Here is a 22,614-nt window from a genome sequence, read left to right on the forward strand (position 1 = left end):
AAATAACGTTAATCGAGCCATAGGTCGAACAAGCTTTCTCATTATGAACTTCTTCTCCCTCTGTCGAACGAGTTCTTCTCATTATGAACTCTTCATTTGAAATGTTAATCCCTCAAGCGAGGCGTAGTTTGTTTTAAGAAAAACAATCTCAAGTGAGATAAATCTTCAGTTTCGAGTGAAAATATCTCAAGCGAGATAAAATCTTTTGTTTCGAGTGAAACAATCTCAAGGGAGATAAAATCTTCTTTTTCGAGTGAAACAATCTCAAGAGAGATAAAATCTTATGTTTCGAGTGAAACTATTACAAGCGAGATAAAATCTTCTGTTTCAAGTGAAAATATCTCAAGTGAGATGAAATCTTCTGTTTTAAGTGAAACAATCTCAAGAGAGATAATTCTTGTTTTAAAAACAATCTTGAGTGAAATGAAATGTCTTCTTTCGAGTAAAAACTGTCTCAAGAGAGATAAATCTTGTTTTAAAAACAATCTTGAGTGAAATGAAATATCTTATTTCGAGTAAAAATTGTCTCAAGAGAGACAAATCTGGTTTTAAAGAAAAACAATCTCAAGTGAGATAAATTTTCTGTATTAAATGAGACTGTCTCAAGCGAGATAATTTTTTTTGGAAATGTTGAATCTGAAGATGATTGATCCCTCTTGTTGAGGTCATTGAAAAAATAGGATTTCAAGAGAAATTTTAATAGTACCCTCGTGAGAGGGAAAATTAAAGTTTTCATTGCATAAGATGATGGATGTTTGATGCAAAGATGCAAATTCATTTATGTGTAATGCATGCTTTTCTTGATTAATAGAAGTGAAAAGGTGCTCATGCAATCTTAGTTATCTTCTTGATCTGCTCGTCTTCATTCCTCTCACACCATGGTGTGTCGTTGCATTTCTTTGCAATAATATGTTTTCTCGCTCCCTAACATTCCAATTTTTGCCCCACTTTCTGATTCTGAGCTTCTAGGTCTGAGGGACCTTTGTCAATTTCCAGGCTATAACTCTCCAGAGAGATTGTCCTGTTTGGAAATCTTTTCTTTCTTTTTATTTTCAAATTTTGGAAAGTTCGTTTAAGAAAAATGACATTCTTTTAGGCTCACAATTAGAGCAAATCACAGAACATGAGTTCATTAAATATCAAAAGAATAAATAACTCTTTTAATCTTTCAAAGTTATACCCCTTTGACAAGTGTCAAAATTTATGGGTTGGTTTCAGGTAGCTCCTTAAAGTTTCTAAGGTTTCAGTCATCGAAATGTCATTTCTTCTCCGGTCCTTGGAACCTTACACATGGCCCTCTTCTTTGGCTTGGCATTTTAATCAGATGTGGACAAAAATGATGCAACTAGCATAATCAATCACTAGACTTTCTAGAACACTTATGTTTTGATTCTCTAAAATCTTTCATTTGTTCAATCTTCATAGACTTCCTTTAAAAAAGGTAGTGCAGGGACATCAGTCTAAACATAAAATTTCTGCGTGCTTGTGTGAGGTTGACTATAACAGGTGTTCCTCGATTCCCTTAGTCCATTTTCATCGAAACTCATTATAAGATCAACTTGATTTCATTTTCCATTATTTGGCTAGCTGAATTCAGCTTTATTGTATATGTATTATAATCGCCTTCATTGGGCTAGCTAAAGGGCTCGTCTTATCACAAGATCTTCGACTTGACAATTACAGTGGAGCAAACACTGAAATCCAATTATCCGAGTAATGTCATTGTTCGAATGCAATCTATTCATAAAGCCAGGGCTTTTGAGTTGCCTCTATAACTAATTGGTTTAGCAGAATAACTCAACTTTATTGTATGATAATAATTTATTAACCTTTTGAGTATTCAAATTTAGAATTTCTTAAGCTTATCGGGAAGAACATGTTATAGTCTAGGTGTCTTTGATGGTCAAGAAATCCCACATTTAGAGTTCAGTTCCCAAACAACTTACCTAAACTAAATTCGTCTACTTCACCATTCCATTTACGAAGATTATTATCATCACTGAACGGCTTCAACAGAAGTATAGTCTAGCCAGTTTTGTAATGTCATACACAAGAGATGCCCTATGTTGTCTGCTTCTATTCATACATGAATGCCAAGCCTTTTGATCATTTCCTCATGAGAGGAGAAGGTTATAGTGGTCCCTTCAAGAAAAGGGTATGGTGTTAGAATGTATCATCTGGGCAAGGTTAAGGATCCTTGTTTTATTAGTTTTCAATCTTCTCATTCTGTCGAAGATCTATAATTCTGATCCTTAAAAGAGCTTTTAATCCAGTGGATAGTTAAAGAATTATGAGTCTAAAAATTACTCATTGCTCATAACCTCATAAGGTAACATTTTATTTAAAATGTTTGATTGTCAACTAACTTACAAATCTTTAATGAAAAGAGAAAGAAAAAAACTCAAACAAGACAATATGAAAGTGCATCAAAAATTCGTAGTGGTTGCAACGATTTTTCTCGGTTTGCATCAGAATGCCCCATCATTCATCGAATGTACATGCCCTTGAATCGATTAAATGTTAAACCTTGCGCTTCAATGCCCTACAATCTCAATTATGTTGTAACACCCCCAACCCGTACCCGACCCGAATACGAGTCCGAGATGTCACATTGCCTTTTTAAAACAATATTCTTACCAAATAACAAAAATATTTGAACCTATTTTAAGAAAATATGATAATATACTATTAAATAATGTTTGTTATAAAATTTTAAGGCAAAAACGTATTTATGAACAGTAAAATATGGTATGAACAATACCATGAACAATAATGAACATTACCGTGAACAGTGATGAACAGTACCGTGAAATCAAATTTTTTCCAGATTGCAAACAGGGAACTGATTCTCTGCTACAGGGTACTGATTCCCCTGCTACAGTACTTCCGTAAAATGTACATAAAACTCGAAAAAATTTAACTGTTCATTATTATACGTTTACATTTACATAATTACATTTAAAATATTAGAAAAGTCAATCAGAGCGTTCGTACTAAACATTTCTTACATGCAAATATATTATATATAATCAAAATACATACTTTATTGTTTACTTATGATTTGAACTTCTAGCAGTGTTGTTGTTCTTGCCACTCCTATTTCTGCTATTTTGTATTCTTGGTACATACGTGTAAATCACTTACACGCTAAGTCATAGACTTAGTGAGGCATAATACTAACAACAATGAAATATAATGATGATGCCATAATAAGATAAAATGTAATAAAATCCCATATACAATCCATGTAAGCTGCATGAAAATGTATCTTACCAATAATCTCATCAAGTTAACCATCATGAATTCATATTAATAATTCAATAGATTCAATAGCCCATGATACAATACTGAGAACCTGAGGTATGTGAGTACTGTGAGGTTGTGCACTATGCTGTCACCACAGCTCATATAAATTTGCACCGAAGTGCCACGTAGAATTTGTCCCGAAGGACCGCGTAGAAATGCATCGTAGTGCCATGTAAGATTGTCCATAATGACCACATAGAAATTCCTTAAGAATCATATACATATACCAAGGATCAAGTAGGTGTCTCAAAAGACCTCATACATATTCCAAAGAATACATATATGTCCCGAAGGACCACGTAGAATTTGTCCCGAAGGACCGCGTAGACCCTCTACTCTTGGCATGCCAACTATACCTATAGTTATTATCTACATAACATGGGATTTCACAATTCACATAGTTTCTATCACGTAGACATATCATTTCCATACCTTTTTCACATAGACATATCATTTTTCATACCTTTATCACATAGCTCATATAACGTTTCCTGCATATTCATGTCACATAATGCATATAATATGAATTCATGTCACATAATGCATATAATATGAATTCATGTCATTTTTCATAATATGAAATGTGATCATGTATCAAAATATTGAATCTAGACTTATCACAAGTCTAGAACTGATTATAATACTATATCCATGCTATGCATATGCACTCACCTATATCTCTTTGGCTTTTCCTCGATCGATTTTACTTGTCACTTGTTCCGGAACTCGTTTAGGCTCGATATCTACATAAACATAATTTCTGAGACAATTATCAAAAGCCTAAACTTTATAACTTGATACTAATAGCTTAAAAGAATAAATGAACCAAACTTTAATTTTCCTTTAGGGGGTATCGATACCCTCCCCATAGGGAATCGGTTCCCCCTGCATAATATGTAAAAACCTAGAATTTACTGTTCAAACCTGAAAATCATCAACTCATCACTGAATTTCCTCATAAAAAACTCCTTTCATACCACTAAATTCAACTACAACCATTTTAACTAACTTCTATCATTCACACACCTTATTATCTCCAATACTTCATTCAAATTCTTAAAACTAAGAATCATACCAAAATTTCCATGTTATCCAAACTTATTTCTAACACTTATAACTTATTATTCACACCTATGACAAGTCAAATTCAACTTCTAAATTCACTTATTAACTCTTTTTCAAAAATTCACTTTGAAACTCATTCTCTTTAATTGTCCGCTCTTGTGGGTACTATAAAATGAGTGTGGATATATGTGCAAGTATACACAATCGAATAAGTAATACAATGATAAGTTGAGTATCGTCTCCACAGGGAATTGGGGAAATCAAATAGGTTTGTCAAGGCACTTTACTTTGTCACCTAAGTAAAGTTAGTGACGTATGTACAAATGAGAATATTGTGGCAAAATGGAATGACTGATGTGAAAATGGAATGGTGGTAGTGTGGTTGCAATTGAATATGTCGTGGCAAGTTGAATGAAATGTCATGGCAAATTCAATTGTGATAAGTGCAAACAAAAAGAAATGTCAAGGCAAAATAAAGTGCAATTATTGGATTTAATATATATATATATATATATGACTTTAGCTTTCTCACACGACAAACTGCTATGAGAATGAATGATAGGAGTCGTCGGGACAATCTAAGTCTATTTCACCAAATGATATTTCTTCTATGCCTAACCTGCCCTACAGAGTCTACTAAGGTGCCCTATGCTATCTCTAGTAAGGGACTCGACAGATTAAAGATGCTATGGCAAAAACGATTAGTGTAAACCCCTACAGTGATCCTATTGGTTCAGATAATAGGATATGTCTCAGCAATACCTTTTTGCGGCAGCATTAACATCTAACCTATCATTCTTGCACAACTCCTTTTAGTCGAATGAAATCCTATCATTATCTCTAAGGTGGATTAGGCCTAGTTACTACCTAAAACCCCTTGTTTATGTAGTTCCTCCCTAGTTTCTCTCGAACACTAAGGATAATTTGCCAAAGCATTCTCTCTGACCCTCAAGATCTCCTAAGGAAAGGCTACTCTCGTAGCTCTACAACCTTAAGGCATTAAGTCTCATAAACAAACAGAGTGAAGCATAGAAAACAACCATTTATTGAAATAAAAACTTAAACATCCAAGTGAACTCCACCAAATAGGATTAGTTCATGGTGAGGTTCGAAATAAACAAGCACAAAGCAAGTTTCATTCGTTCCTTACAACCCAATAACAAAATATGAAAGCAAAGAACTAAAGGGAGGAGAGAAATCCTTCGACGTGCACTGCCCAATGCTTCCCTCGGCCACCAAGAACTACTCCTAGCAAACTGGCTCCTCTCGGATGCTCAGGACGCTACTCCCTCAAGCTTGTCAAGGAGAAATGCCACGACAAGTAGGATTGACGGAGAAAGATGAGACCTTCTCTCTCTAACTTTTTAAGCTCAAATCTGGGTGGAACCAAAGTCTTCAACAATGTGGCTTCATCCTCTATTTATAGGGGAAAACTAATCCTAGGACTTGGTGTTGACCTTTCTAGGAAACCCCAAAACCATGGTTAAATTGCTTGAGAGTCGGGCTGAACAGGCAATGATACAACCTGGGTAGCTGACTGATGGACAGGTAAAATCCTGTTGCAGGCGCCTAAGGACAGACATGATCTGCAGGGTCAGGTGGCGTCATCGGCAGAACCAACGGTTGCAGTGCCAGTCCCTCCAGGCGGATCTTCGAGGTGGATTTCTCGGGGCAGAGGACACGGAGAGTTGGGGACAGTTGGCTAGAAAATATCTTCTTTCACCTTGTGCGCTTTCGAAATGCCAGTCTAACTTGGGATTTTTATTTAGCTCATCAATCTACTTATGTCACGGCATTTTCTTTCATCTTTTCCTTGCTCTCAATACCTGCACATCATCAGACAAATACCTTTCCCATAAAGCAGCACCGCTGTAAAAGTAAAATGCCATGGCAAACCGAAATCCACCACATGCAACTAAATGCTTCTAAATGCATCTACATGGTCCTAAATGAGCCTTTAGACATTCAATAACTTAAGTTAAAAGGTCCCAAAATGTGGCCTTTTATGGAGTTATCATTAATCTTTCATAACTCAAAACTCTTTGAGTTTCTAAGTCTCTTTTTCCTTCCATCATGTTTCCTTAAGCCTCATGAATCAAAACATGCTTGAATTTGAAGGATTAACCAAAAGAAATCAAACTTACCTTGAGCTTGAGACCTCATGTTTGGGAGAAGAAGAAGATGAAGAAGATAAGTCTCTGGAAACTTATCTCTTCAAAGGATATTCTACATGGGTATTATAATACCCGTAATTATTATTTTATTATTTTACTTGTTCAATGACTCATTTTCCCTTTGAATCTTCTTTCATTTTCTAAGCCATCCTACACCAATATCTTTCAATTAATTCTTTCACTTTTCAATTTATTTAATTTGGTCATTGAATTTAAAAAATCTTACACTTAAATCACTAACCCGGTATTGAGGATGTTACAGATGTGCCTCGAACTTCAGACAATACTGACATCATGTCCATAACTCTCAATCCTTTTTTAGTACGAATGGGGTGACTTCATATTACCTCAAAACTCTTATCATGGGATTCTCTGCAAGTTACTCCCAAGATATGTAATTAATGCATGTTGAGATGCAATGTATACCATGTAATGTACAATATATATAAGCTAATGCAAAGGTGCACATGCAAATGCAAAATGGGTGTGCAAAATGGGTGTGCAAAATGCGAGATGCAAATATAGCAAGGAATTGATCCCAAAAATAACTATTCCTTGAATAATTCTTGAAAAATCGACAATGTCTCGGTACATTAGGGAAGTGAAAATCTGGTCTATCTGTAAGTCGCCTAGCTCCTACGAGCATATGGGTATTGCATCATCTTCAAAGCTTCTACTTTATCTCCTACTTTCAGAAATCTTTCGAGCTAGTTTGTGAAGTTCAACTGTGGGCTTCAGCGTCGAATCTTCTCGATTACAACTTGTTACCTCATAAGGCATACGTCTGGCTCGTCTCCTTAGTAGATAGACTCTCTCTTGATGCTATTTGATCTATATGGAGCATCTTCAAAATTCTACTGATCCTAGTGAAAGGCATTGTTGTGGCTTTGTTTTTTAAGAAACTTCTAAACGATCAGTTATTTAAGGGATCAATACCATTGAATGATATGTCAGATTCATGCAAAAATGCAACAAGACCAGACAAAAGGAAATCAATGTTAGTAGAAACAAAAGAATCAAACCAGTTGAAATGATTAGTCAGAGAAATGTAATCTTAGCAACAATAATAAATTCGACTCAAATTTGAGACTGCAAAAAAAGCATAAAAGAAAACTAATAATCCTAACCGCATGCGTTCTAGTTCTCCTAGGTTACCCACATGTCTCTAGCGGGGTAGGTTTACTAAATTCTATATAAGAGGATGGGTTCTAGCAAAGGTTCCCGAGCCATCTTTACAACCTGCTAAGGTTGACTCCAATATTGGCCCATTTCAAACTTGCGAATCGGATTTCGCTCAGGGGATCACACCACTAAAAGCGTACCTCAGATCTGATATCTGGATAGGCAACTTAGGATGCTTTCCAAAGATACTTTATCAGACCCACACAAGGAAGCCCAATGCTCCTCATGAGGTGACGTTTCTCCATACTTGGGTAAACTATTGAGTTATTCAATCGATAAAATAGGCCAAGAGGGGGTGAATTGGCAATAAAAATTTCGTTGGAAGCTTTTGCAAAAAATTGAAAATATTTGTACAGCGATTTAGAGTGTTCGACTTTCTCAACCAAAGTCTACGTCCACTACCTTAGCTATCCACACTAAGGATTTTCCAAAAATTCACTAATTTTTCTTTCTTTTGAGGACAAAGAGTAACCTTACAAATCCCTCAAGAATTATACCCTAAATTCTTGAGAACACTCTCTCCCAAAGAGAACAATACAAATTTTGCAAACTTACAAGAAAATGCTCACAAGGCAAGATATTTGCACAATTCTAGAACAAAGAAAGAACACTCAGAATAATACAATTGAACTCAATAAGTGTTCTTGAAAGAAAAAATGAATATTGAATGAAATAGGCTTGAAAATGCTCAAACTTGAGGTTTGATGCTTTCTCTTTGATTCTCTCTTGATTCTTGTTGATTGTTGTTTCTTGTTATTGATCAATGACTTCTAAGCTTGTTTAAATACTCCTTCAATTGATTCTGAACGTTGGGGATGATTAGTGGAGTCAATGGAGCCGTTTAAGTGTGAAAATAATAAATAAAACTGCTTGGAGCATGGGGAGAATCAGTACCCCCTCATAGGGAATCGGTTCATGCAGTGTAAATTCAAATATTTCGACTGTTAAACAGGGGGAATCAATACTCCATGGGGGAATTGGTTCCCTCCGAGCAATCTGTTATTTCTCGGAGCCAAACCATTCAGGGGGGATTGTACCCCTGGAGGGGAATCGGTTCTCTCTAGGCAATCTGCCCATTTTGATTTGATTTTAATTAAGAAATGGTTTTTGACTCGATTAAGGCTCGAAATACTTTGTAAATTTGTTTAAAAGATTAAAACATATTTTTTTACACTTTAGTAAGGATTAAAATGAACTTTGAAAGACTTGGAGTAATTTTTGATATTCGAATAATTATATCGAATATACTTAAAAATCTTTTGTAAAATCTTAAAATTCATTTAACTTAATTTGTTATATCGAAACATCAAAATGTTTTCAACAATCTTCCCCTTTTTGATATAAAAATATTTTAGTAATTTTAAGATTTTCTAATTGAAAATAAATTTTGAAATCAAGTTTTAAATTACTCCCCCTTACTTTAACACTTCTCCCCCTTTTGTTAAATCAAAAGGACTCTGAAACGTTTTTAAACAAGGTTTTAAAAATATTTGGCCAATTGAATTAGAAAAATTAAAGCCTTAAGCTGCTAAGATCACAATCAAAAGAGCTATTAGCCATTAGTTTCATAATCAATATTATTAAACGAATGTGAAATGGTAAAATTGGTCATATATCTAACATGATGTAAATGATGCACAAAATAAAACTTTAAGCAAATCCACATATTTAGATAATTTCAAATCATCCATAAAATATCAAACAAAGTCAAACATCCAACAACCAAAGTAAGACAAACCAAAAGCATTCAAAATGTTGAAAACAATAAGTTCGAAGTTTTTATTCAATAAAGCTACGCAAAAACAAGGCATGCCGAATTGTCCATCGGTGGATCAGGAGGAGATAAATGTGTCCAAATATTGGTCACATCACGTGAAAGTGCATCGACCCTCTCGTCCAAAGTGTCGAAACGACGATTCATTGTTTCGTTGGTAGCATCATATATGATTCGATGGATATAAACCTCATATCAAGATTCTCCATAAATGATCAGAAGTATGGAGGCACTTGATCTTCTTGATGTGTTTGTTCTTCGTGTTGCTCCGGCTCATCGTCGGATTTGTCAGCTTCCGGAGGTTTCTCACTGGTACAAACCCATAGACCCATTTCTTCATTGACCTTCCATCCCGATTTAGTTAAAGAAAAGAGGTTGATTTGATTTTTAAGAGGAAAAGAGGCATCAAGACCAACCCTAAGCTCAGTTTTTAAAAATAGATTACTCAGAATACAATCGTAAACTAGAGATGAACAGAGTTTCTTATTAGGAGCAATATTTACGGTTTCGACAATTTCAGCAAAGAAAATGAGGTAGGTTTATTTAATATTATTTTGGATACAATGTATCCAAAAGAGATCCAAGGCTCGAAGAGTGGAATATCTGCCTCCGGATGGTTGAAACCACCAAGATATCATTAGATGAAGGAAACGATCATGGTGATCTAAAACACTAGCATTATCCCTTCGTTTATACTGAGAACCTACCATTTGTTTTTCATTGTCTAAGCCTGCATTATCTAATCCATAAACTTCCACTCTCGTAGGGTAGGAAGATGTCAAAAATTGATGTCTAACATGGCTTGAAGAGATGGGATTCGTTCTTCCTGGATTTTGTAAGACTCAAAGTATTGAGAATACCTAAAGAAAATATTTTTTTTTCTACGACCGGGTTCATTGAAGCATGAATTACGAATGGTCATATTAGGATCATCGGGATTGGGATTAGGAATTTGTTGGATAGAAGGTGGATTTTGAGGTGGATTTGGTGGTTGGTTTGATCGACTAGAGGAAGGCCTAGAACATTTTTGAGATATGGCTTAAGAGAATCGGAATAGAAATCGTAACCTGCAATTTTAAAACACATGTATGCAACAAATATAAATCTCAAAACTCAAATAAGTCCTCAATATTTCAAGGTTCTCTAAAACAATCCTAATGGGCAAAGTTTTTGAAAACTATTGAAAAATAATGTTTGAAAGTCTTAATCCGTATAGTTTTCATGAAAGACAACATAATTGAATCAAAAACATCAATAATTCTCGAAAATATTTTTTATTTCGAAATTCACAGAAAAAATTTGAAAAATTGTTCGTTTTTGATGAAATTTGTTGTAAAATCTAGTTTCTAAACGCTAAACAATCAATGCCCGATATAATGTTCATCCTAGAACTAACCAAAACTAGTTCTAAGTTCAAAAATTAATAAAACAATGGTTTTAGAGATATTACCTTGATAAATTCGGATTTTGTGAGAATGTGATGATTTTTGCACTAGTTTGATGATTCCAACAGGTTTAGGAGATAAAAAATGAAGTAAATCCGATTTGTTTTTGATGATTTTGGAAAAAAATAGAGATTTAGGGATAGGAGAGGATGAAAATGTGAGAGAGTAAGAGAGGGTTTTGAGAGAAAGAGTGATATTTGGGCGTTTATTAAGACCCCGTAGGGGGTATCAATTCCCTCATGGGGGAATCGGTTCCCCTTCAAAGGGGGAATCGGTTCCCCTGTAAGGAGGTATCGATTCCTACTACTAGAAAAATAAAAATCTGTAATTTAAACACTCAAAATGCTAAATTAATTTGTTCTAGTGGTATTGGCAACTTATATATTGAAAATTAATCATGTTCAATCAATCAATTTTATCCTCAAACTACATTTGGACATAAAATTAATTTTTACTAAGAATCATAAACTCCCCTAAGTAATAACAAAGAATGTAATCAAAATTATTATTATTATAAGTATTTTTCATTTATTCTTTAAAAGTGGTAAAAATTAATTTAAACACTAAGTAAAGATAGGTCAGTTAAACCTAATTCTCTCCTAAGTGTCCAAAATCTTTCTTTATCTAAAGGTTTTGTAAAGATATCTGCTAATTGGTGCAAAGTATCAACAAATTCTAGAACTACATCTTTCTTAGCGACATGGTCTCTAATGAAGTGATGTCTAATTTCAATATGCTTGTTCTAGAGTGTTGGATGGGATTTTTAGTGAGACAAATAGCACTAGTATTGTCACACTTGATAGGAACGGTACCTACTTCAATTCTATAATCAAAAATTTGTTGTTTCATCCATAAAACTTGTGCACAACAACTACCAATTGAAATGTATTCCGCTTCAGTGGTAGATAATGCAACACAATTTTGTTTCTTTGAAAACCAAGAAATCAGAATATTTCCAAGGAATTGGCAAGTACCGGAGGTGCTTTTTCTATCTAATTTGCATCCTCCATAATCTGCATCAGAGAAGGCATGCAAGCTAAAGCTAGAGTCTCTAGGATACCAAAGTCCTAAACTAGAAGTGTTCTTAAGGTATCTAAAGATTCTTTTAACAGCTAGTAAATGTGATTCCTTAGGACATGATTGAAATCTAGCACATAAGCAAACACTAAACATAATGCCTGGTCTACTTGCGGTTAGATAAAGCAAAGAGCCAATCATTGACCTTACAATTTAACATCCACACATTTACCTCCTTCATCTTTGTTAAGCTTTGTTGATGAACTCATTGAGTGACATGAGGTTTCCCATTTTCCATTCCAAACTTCTTGAGCATATCCTTGATGTACTTAGCTTGATTTATGAAGATGCCATCTTTTCTTTGCTTGATTTGGAGTCCCAAGAAAAATGAGAGCTCCCCCATCATGCTCATCTTGAATTCACTTTGCATTAGCTTAGAAAATTCTTGGCAAAGAACATCAATAGTAGAATCAAATATTATATCATCAACATAAATTTGAACTACTAATAAATCTTTACCTTTATGCTTTTAAAAAAATGTAGTGTCAACCTTCCCTTTTGAAAAACCTTTTTCAATTAAAAAGTTTGACAATTTTTCATACCCAGCTCTAGGAGCTTGTTTTAAACCATAAAGTACTTTTGTTAATTTAAAAACATGATCTAGAAATTTTGAATCTTCAAAACCAGGAGGTTGTTCCACATACACTTCTTCTTTTATAAAACTATTTAAAAATGCACTTTTAACATCCATTTGATATAATTTAAACTCATTAAAATATGCAAATGCTAATAACATTCTAATTGCTTTCATCCTAGCTACGGGAGCATATGTTTCATCATAGTCTATGCCTTCTTCTTGAGTATAGCCTTGAGCAACAAGTCTAGCCTTATTTCTCACTATATTACCACTTTCATCTAGCTTATTCCTAAATACCCATCTAGTACCTACAATAGATTTATTACTAGGCCTTTCAACTAATGTTCATACTCTACTCTCAAATTGATTCAACTCTTCTTGCATAGCCATAATCCAATGTTCATCATTTAATGCTTCTTTAATATTCTTAGGCTCTATGCATGAAATAAATGCAACATAATTACATATATTTCTAAGAGAATATCGAGTTGTTACCCCTTTGGATGGATCACCTATTATTTCACCATCCTTGACATAGTTGTATTCCCTTGGATAAGAGACTTCCCTTTCTTCAATGGTTGGATTCTCGAGAGGATCTTGAGTTTCCTCATATTTCGTTTCTTCCTTTGATGATGGTTCTCCAACATCATGTCCAACATTATTTATGTTTATAATACCTACATCATCATTCACACAAGAGTCCTTCCTCGGAAAGGGATTATATCGAAAACAACATGTATAGACTCTTCTACAACTAAAGTTCTTTTATTAAATACTCGATAAGTTTAGAATTTAAGGAATAACTCAGAAAAATTCCGTCATCACTTTTAGCATCAAATTTGCCAAGATTGTCTTTACCGTTGTTTAAAACAAAACATTTACATCCAAAAGGATGAAAATAACTAATGTTAGGCTTTTTATTTTTAAAATGTTCATATGGAGTTTTCTTTAAAATAGGCCTAATCATTACTCGATTAATAACATAACAAGCGGTATTTGTGGCTTCCGCCCAAAATATTTTGGCAAATTATTTTCACAAAGCATGATTCTAGCCATTTCTTCTAAAGTTTGATTTTTCCTCTCAACAACTCCATTTTGTTGAGGAGTTCTAGGTGCTGAAAAATTATGGCTAATACCGTTAGAATTACAAAATTCAGTAAATCCAAGATTTTCAAATTCAGTTCCATGATCACTACTAACACTAGTATAGAGTAACCTTTTCGTTTTGGATTACTTTTTAAAACGTGATGAATTTTTCTAATGCTTCATCTTTAGTGCCTAAGAATAGAACCCAAGTATCTAGAATAGTCATCTACCAATACAAATGCATATTTTTCCACCCTAGCTATTAGTTCTATATGGCCCAAAAAGATCTAAATGGATCAATTGTAATACTCTACTAGTGGATACGTCATTAATGGATTTAAAAGAAACTCACTTTTGTTTTCCTTTAGCACAAGCATCATAGATTTTATCATTATCAAATTTTAGCTTTGGCAACCCTCTAACTAAGTCTCCTTAAATTAGTCATTGCAAAACACTCATACTAGCATTTCCTAGTCTCCTATGCCATAACCAACTATCATGCTCATCCTTAGCAACTAGGCATAAATTAGTCATATCTATAGAATCTAAATGCACCATGTAAATGTTTCCTATTCTATGACAAACAAGCATAATCCGATTAGATGCAATGTCAATCACTTTATAACCATTAGTATCAAACATCATTGAATCATCGACAATTGACTATTACTCAATAGATTATGCTTTAATCCATTCACATATAAAACATTCTTAATTTGTATGGAAGAGGTATTACCTATAGTGCTATACCTTCAATGTGACCTTTTGAATTATAACCAAAAGTCACCTCTCCTCCATTTTTGGTTGAGCTCTATGAACCGGTTTTTGTCTCCGGTCATGTGTCTTAGATCGACTATCAAGGTACCATGAGTTTGAATTTGTTTCCGTGCCTTGTAGCAATGCTCCTTTTCCTACAAACATAGATTAATTTTTATTTTTGGTACCCAAATTCTTTTGGTCCATATTCATTAGTTTCCAAAATCCTAGTCCCCTTAGGTATCCATTTCTGTAGGATATCCTTATCTTTAGTAGTAATGAGTTCTTTAGGAACCCATATACTTCTAACGATTTTTCCATTTAAGGTTCGTTGAGGGCCTCTATGATTTTAGTTTCTAAAACTTTTTCTAACAAAGTTGGTTTTTGAATTTTCTCATTTTTCAAAACGTTTTTATCCAACTTTATCAAAAGAAGCTTTAAGATCATCAATTTTCTTTTGATGATCATCATTGACTCTTGAAAGTAGATTATGCAAATCAATATTTTTCTTTTCAAATTCATTTAATTTGATTTTCAATTCTTTGATATTACTTTCAAGATCATTGTTGGTTTTGGACATAAGACTATTATCACTTTTTAATTTTGAAATATCATTTTTGTATTTTGAAAATAAAGTCTTATAATCCGAAGCCAACCCATTATAATCCTCTAATAACTCATCATAAGATAATTCATCGAATGAGTTAGAGGTTACCTTAGAATCTTCTCCGAATGCCATCAAGAACAAGTTTGTTACTTCTTGTTCCTCTTCATCGGAACCTTCTTCATCACTCCATGTAGCCACTTGAGCCTTGTGTTTATTCTTTGATTGACCATTTCTCTTCAATTGTGGGCAATCATATTTGACATGCCCCAATTTTTTGCATTCATAGCAAATGATCGGGTCCTTCTCATTTGGTTCAGTTTTGAAGCCTTTATTTCGTTTGAATTTTCTTCCTCGGTTGGGCTTCATTAATTTTCTGAACCGTTTGGTAAATAATGCCATTTCCTCGTCATCTTCATCTGAATCACTCTCATCTTTTGTGGATTTGAGAGCAACTCCAACGTTCTTCTCTTCGGTGTCTCAATCTTATCGAGGTCTACCTCATATTGAAGCATCATTTCATGAGTGAGAGTGAACTGATTAGTTATTCAAGGGTTAAGGACTTTAAGTTCTTAGCCTCGATGATTGTCGTATTCTTTGATTGCCATGATTTTGGAAGTGAGTAAACCAACTTCCTAACAAGCTTTTCATTTGGAATGATCTCTCCATATGATTTGAGACAATTAACAATCGTGGAAAATCTATCTATCATAGCTTTGATGTCTTCATCCGGTTTCATCCTGAAATTTTCATAGTTACGAGTTAGAAGACTAATTTTAGATTCTTTTACCTCGTCAGTGCCTTCATGAGTGACTTGTAGTTTGTCCCATATTTCTTTGGCGGTTGTACAAGATGAAACTCTTCCATATTCATCCAATCCAAGAGCATAAAAGATAATATGGATGGCTTTGGAGTTGAGCTGGAATATTATTGTCTCTCCTTCACTCCACAATCATGGATGGGTAGAAGGTTTGATGTATCCGTCTTCTATAATATTTCATAGTCCCATGTCACTCACTTGAATGAAATACATCATCTTATTCTTCCAATAAGCATAATTAGTTTCATTGAAGAAATGAGGCTTGTTGATGGGCATTGAATCGAGAACGAAGTCGAAGTTTGAAGCGTCGGCCATTGATGACTTGAATATCGATGTAACTCTTCTCGAATCGAATCAAGAGATGACTAAACCTTTAAATGAGTGAGGCTCTGATACCAATTGTTGAGTTAATCAATCGACAAAATAGGCCAAGAGGGGGTAAATTGGCAATAAAAATTTCGGTGGAAGCTTTTGTAGAAAATTGAAAATATTTGCACAGCGATTTAAAGTGGTTCGACTTTTTCAACCAAGTCTACGTACACTACCTTAGCTATCCACACTAAGGATTTTCCACAAATTCACTAATTTGTCTTTCTTTTGAGGACAAAGAGTAACCTTACAAATCCCTCAAGAATTATACCCCAAATTCTTGAGAATAATACAAATTTTGCAAACTTACAAGAAAATCCTCACAAGGCAAGATGTTTGCACAATTCTAGAACAAAGAAAGAACACTCAAGAATAAAAAAATTGAGAACACTCAATAAGTGTTCTTGAAAACAAAAAATGAATATTGAATGAAACAGACTTGAAAATGCTCAAACTTGAGGTTTGATGCTTTCTCTTTGATTCTCTCTTAATTCTTGTTGATTGTTGTTTCTTGTTATTGATCAATGGCTTCTAAGCTTGTTTAAATACTCCTTCAATTGATTCTAAATGTTGGGGATGATTAGTGGAGACAATGGAGGCGTTTAAGTGTGAGAACAATAAATAAAACTACTTGGAGCGTGGGGGGAATCGATACCCTCTCATAGGGAATCAGTTCTTGCAGTGTAAAATTCAAATGTTTCGATCGTTAAACAGGGGGGAATCGGTACCCCCTGGGGGGAATTGGTTCCCTCCGAGCAATCTGTTATTTCTCGGAGCCAAACCATTCAGGGGGAATCGGTACCCCCTGGGGGGGAATTGATTCCCTCTGGGTAATCTGCCCATTTTAGTTTATTTTAATTAAGAAATGGTTTTTGACTCGATTAAGGCTCGAAATACTTTGTAAATTTGTTTAAAAGATTAAAATATATTTTTTACACTTTAGTAAGGATTAAAATGAACTTTGAAAGACTTGGAGTAATTTTTTATATTCGAATAATTATATCGAATATACTTAGAAAATCTTTTGTAAAATCTTAAAATTCATTTAACTTAATTTGTTATATCGAAACATCAAAATATTTTCAACATAAACCGAGTTTGAGCTCGAGTTTAGAGCTATGATATGCAACAATCCTAAATATTCATAGAAGTGTAAGCATTAATCAGAGAGAAAATCTTTTTTCTTTTGAAATAACATAATGAACTATAAATTAAAACAAGGTTGAACTCGTAATTTCTCAAAATCCTAAATATAGGTTAACCAACTCGTGGCTCGACTCTCAAGTTGTTTTAAAAACAAAACGTTCCCAGCAGAGTCGTCACGCTGTCGGCACCCTTTTTCGCACGGGAGAGGAAAAGACCGATAACAACTTGGGGTTTTCTCTTTGAAAGGAATTTTCAAAATATGAGGAGACGCCACCAATCATTTAAGGTATGATTGGAACACCATAAAAACTTGGTGATTTTAATAAAACATTTTATTTTTATCAAAATACCAAGTTTTAAGGTCTGCGAAAATCTAGAAATCAGGTTCGGGAGTCAGTTACGCGTGGGGAGTTACGCGTGGGGAAGGATTAGCATCCCCACAAGCGCCAAAAAATTGGTACCTAGTTGGTTACCATATATTTAAAATCAGAAATTTTGAGTTCAATCTTTATTTAATTTGAAAATCATTACGGATGCAAAGTTGAAAAGGGTATTTGTTTATCAAGACTGATAGCATTCGCTCCCAAGCGTAAATGCGGCAGATCAACTATTGTGTCTAATAACCGAATATTGCCTCGTTTTTAGAAAATCATGTTGTGGTCTTTAAAAAAGATGTCAACTTATTTTGGGAATCACCAGTAGTCACCCCCTGAGCATGATTGCAAGAGATATACTATTAATTCCCTAATAAATGAAAATTGCCTTAGATTTAAAAATAAAATGCAATCAAACAAATTTTTATTCCATCATAATTAAGATAAGGTAAATTAAAGGTTTTTTCTAGCTTAAGGTGTCAAATTATGAAATTAAAGGAACATAGAAGCTCAAACCTAAATATGTATGCTCTAATATTAACCTTATTTGATTTTAAACCGATTATTGAATAGAACAACCGAGATGGTCACTCGAGCATATATGTGAAGGTCGACTCGAACTATTCCCTAAATTAAAAGACTAGTTTGAAATCTAAATAAAAGTGGAGGCTCTATTTAACCTATTTAATTATGTCAAAGTTAAAACACTAATCGATGTTCGGGGACTAAAAGGTCAAAGAACTAAAATATCGGGTTCTAAGAAACTAAAAGTTTAAGGACCTAAATTAATAAATTCCAAAGTTGGGGGGCTAATTAAAACCTAATTTTTATCTAAATTATTAAACCTAAAGTTTATTTTTTTTGAAAATATTAATTATTAATAAACTTTAAAAATCGAGCAATAAATTCGAGTAATCGGACATCTATTGTGAAAACTCGACTCGAATTGCTCCCTAATTAAAACTAATGTGAAATCTTAATTTCTAAGTTTGATTCGAATATTAATCTAATTTAAAAACTAAATCTAGAATTAAATTACGAAATAAAACAATTTAAAACATAATTAAAAAACCAACAAATAATAAAAAATATAAAAAAAAGTAAAAACATAGAATAAAAATAAAATAAACATAAAATAAGGACCTAATTGCATAAATATTAAATAACAATGACTAAAATGCAAGAAAATAAAGTTAGCTATATCAAAAATAAACAGTGGCCAAATTAAAATAAATTAAAATTTAAAGTCTAATTCGAATAAAATTAAAAAAATAGATTTAGGGATAAAAATGTAAAACCACGCGGAAGTTACAGGGACCAAAAGGAAATTATAACATTTATTTAAGCCTAAACAATATGTTAAAATAAAAAGGAAAAATTACAAAATCAGTCCACAAATGTTTAAAAAAATTAAAAGGTCACTACACATGACCAAAGTGCAAGAACACACTAAAAGTAGGGGGACTAAAAGAAAATTAGACTAAAAAATATAAGGCATGGACAGAAATGCTAAAATCATAAAAACAGTCCCTGCAGTGACCTTTTTGTTACGCGTGGGTGTCGTTTTCCATCTAGAGGGTCTGTCGAACCGGTTGGATCGGTATGACCCGGTTGGGCCGATCCGAGCTGAGCCGAGCCAAGCAGAGTGAGTCGAGTCGAGCCGCCTAGGTGAGCTGTTGACCGGTCGTTGACTTTTTCCAAATTCACCTATTCTGATGTTTTTCGACATCTTCAGTCCGTTTTTTAGGTATGTTTTGCCAAATTCAAACTCAGTAAGTTGTTTTCACTGATTAACCACCCGATTCGATCCGTTTTTCGCAATTAAGATCCGTTTCTAATGTAATTTTTGTTGTTATGTATCCGAGATATATTGGACGTTGAATTCAAGTTCAAGGGTGATCAAATGGAGTTTAAATGGTTAATTGGTATGTCACAGAAACCGAGGTAATACATTACTACCTATTTCATGCTTTATGGAACATGTTGGTATTGATTTCTACATGGATGAGTATAATGGTCACATGTATGTAGTGATAACTTTCTAAACTCGATCCAAGTGTGAAATAAAGTAAAGTAAACTGAATAGGCTCGGACTACAAGCTTAGACACAAGAAGACTGATAAGAATGATTTCAAGTTTGGTGATTATCTGGAAAAAAAATAACCTCAGAATCTCTAAATTTTATTTGATCTTGTTAAAAGCTTTAATACTGAAATCACCTGGTTAAGAAATTATGAAAATACCCTTATGAGGTTAAAATGACATAAAATCACAGCATAAACATTTAAATTAAGATCAAAAATAAGAAAATTGTTTAAAACAACATGCGAAACAAATTTGACAAAAATTCATATGGGAACAAACATTTATGAAAAATCATTAAAACTTTAAATTGTCCATCATAACATATTTTTAACATACATGAGATAGAAAACATAAATCATTTAAAATCAAAACTCATGCATGCATAAAAAAATCAATACGCAACCAATTCACAAAATCAAAAAGCTTTAAGGTTAGAGGTTACCCATCCTTCTTCTTTATAGGACAAGTATGTACATAGTGACCATGAAAATGGTAATGTGAGCATTTTGTCATTTTTAACATAGATGAATTGTTTTTAGAAATGATTTCTTTTTCTTTTTTAAAGCATTCAATCTTAACTTTCAATTCAATATTTTCTTTTTCCAAATCTTCAATTTTGGTTTTTGAAAGCTCAAAATCATTTTTCAAAATTTCATTTTGTTTTTCAAAATCTAATTTTGCTTTCAAAAGAAAATCATTTTCAACTTTGAATTTTGAAATCAGTTTCTTATATTTTAAATTCATAGTCTCAAATTCCAAATACAATTCATCATATGCAACTTGTAACTCATTAAAAGAATAGGAATTTGATTCACTAGAGCTAGAAGTTACCTTTAAATCTTCTTCAATGGCCATGAGACATAGATTGGCTACTTCATCTTCATCATTGGAGTCATCTTCATCACTCCAAACTACCACAAATTCCTTCTTCTTACTTGATCCCTTATTCTTTAGGAGGGGACAATCATACTTTATATGCCCCCCGTTCTTTGACATTCGAAGCACACCGAGGGACCCTTCTTTTCCTTGATTCATGTTTCACTTACTTAGAAATCGTGAATCTCTTGAATCTTTTGAAAAGCTTGGCCATCTCTCTTCTTCTTGTTCATCTTCATCCACCTCTTCACTTGTGTCTTGATTACTCTCATTAGTGGATTTGAAGGCAATGCCTACCTTCTTCTTCTTGTTTTTATTTTTTCTTCTTCTCTTCCTTTATCATCAAACTCATGAGTGAGAAGAGAACCAATAAGATCATCAAGAGTGAGAGACTTTAGGTTTTAACTTCGATTATTGTTGTCTTCTTCGATTTCCAAGACTTTGGAAGAGAATAAATCATCTTCTCAAACTTCTCATTAGGGTTAACTTCTCCAAATCCCTTGAGACCATTGACAATCACAGAAAATATATCTGTCATAGCTTTGATGTCTTCATTCGGGTTCATCTTGAAATTCTCATAGCTATGAATGTGAAGACTAATTTTTGTTTCCCTCACTTCATTGGTTCCTTCGTGAGTGACTTGGAGCTTGTCCCAAATCTACTTGGCATTAGAATAAGAGGAGACTCTTCCATATTCATCTGGGGCTAATACACAAAATAGAATGTGCATAACCTTTACATTGAGTTGGAACTTCTTCTTCTCTTCATCGCTTCAATTATCCATCTCATCGGTTAGAATGGAGTATCCTTTCATAATTGAGTTCCAAGCTCCTAGATCTTTGGCCTGAATGAAGAGCATCATCCAATTCTTCCAATAGGCATAATTTGCTACATTGAAATAAGGTGGCTTGTTGACCCGTTGAGAATCTTCAATGTAGTATGAGCCGGAGGTGAAAGTCATCTTTCTCGGTTGTGTCAGAAATTGGTAAAACTTATTCAAGGATTGTCTTAATGTTGTTAGACCTTCTAATGAGTCAATCTTTGATACCAATTTTTGGGATTTCGATGAAGCTCAAATTAAACAACCGAATAATTTTTTCCATTTGAGAAAAAAATTTAGGGATTAAGGAGATTTAAGAATGAGAAACTTGATGCACAAAGGTTTATAGTGGTTCGACTTCTAAACCAAGTCTACATCCACTACCTTAGCTCCTCACCAAGGATTTTCTAACAAATTCACTAATTTGTTCTTTCTTTTTCCAGGACAAAGAGAACATTTACAAATCCCTATGTTTTCAATGGCTAAGATAGAACCACTCCCCTTTACAAAAGGAATACAAGATGTAAACAAGAAAACCTCACAAGGTAGGTGTTTACAAAATTAAGCTCACAAAACATTAATATTACAAGATAAAGGAAAATAAGAATGAAAAGCTTTTCTCTTGTGTTTGATTGCTTGGATAGGTGTTCCAACCTTCTTCAAGTGTCTTCAACTTATTTTTATATGTTTGAATGAGTTGTAGTTGTTTTTAGCCGTTGGAGATTACTTTTCTGCAAATAAAATTACCCGGGACATGGAATATCGATACTCCTTTAATGAGTATCGGTACTACCTTTTTAATTTTTAAATAAACTACTGTGTAAAGTAGTATCGGTACCCCCTTGAGTATCGATACCTATTTTGCATTCTGGAATTTGAGCAATTTGGAAATCATCTAGTAGTATCAATACTACCTAGAGAGTATTGATACTTCTCTTACCTTTGGTATCAGTATTGTTCATGTAGTATCAATATTGTAAGAACAGTATCGGTACTATGTACCCAGGAAACTTGTTTTGTGCTCAAATTCTAATTTAATGAACTTTGAATTATCTTTGAAAATTTTGAACAAATTCAA

Source organism: Hibiscus syriacus, unplaced genomic scaffold (genome assembly GCF_006381635.1).
Source record: "Hibiscus syriacus cultivar Baekdansim isolate YM2019G1 unplaced genomic scaffold, ASM638163v2 tig00007204_pilon, whole genome shotgun sequence".
Classification (NCBI taxonomy): domain Eukaryota; kingdom Viridiplantae; phylum Streptophyta; class Magnoliopsida; order Malvales; family Malvaceae; genus Hibiscus; species Hibiscus syriacus.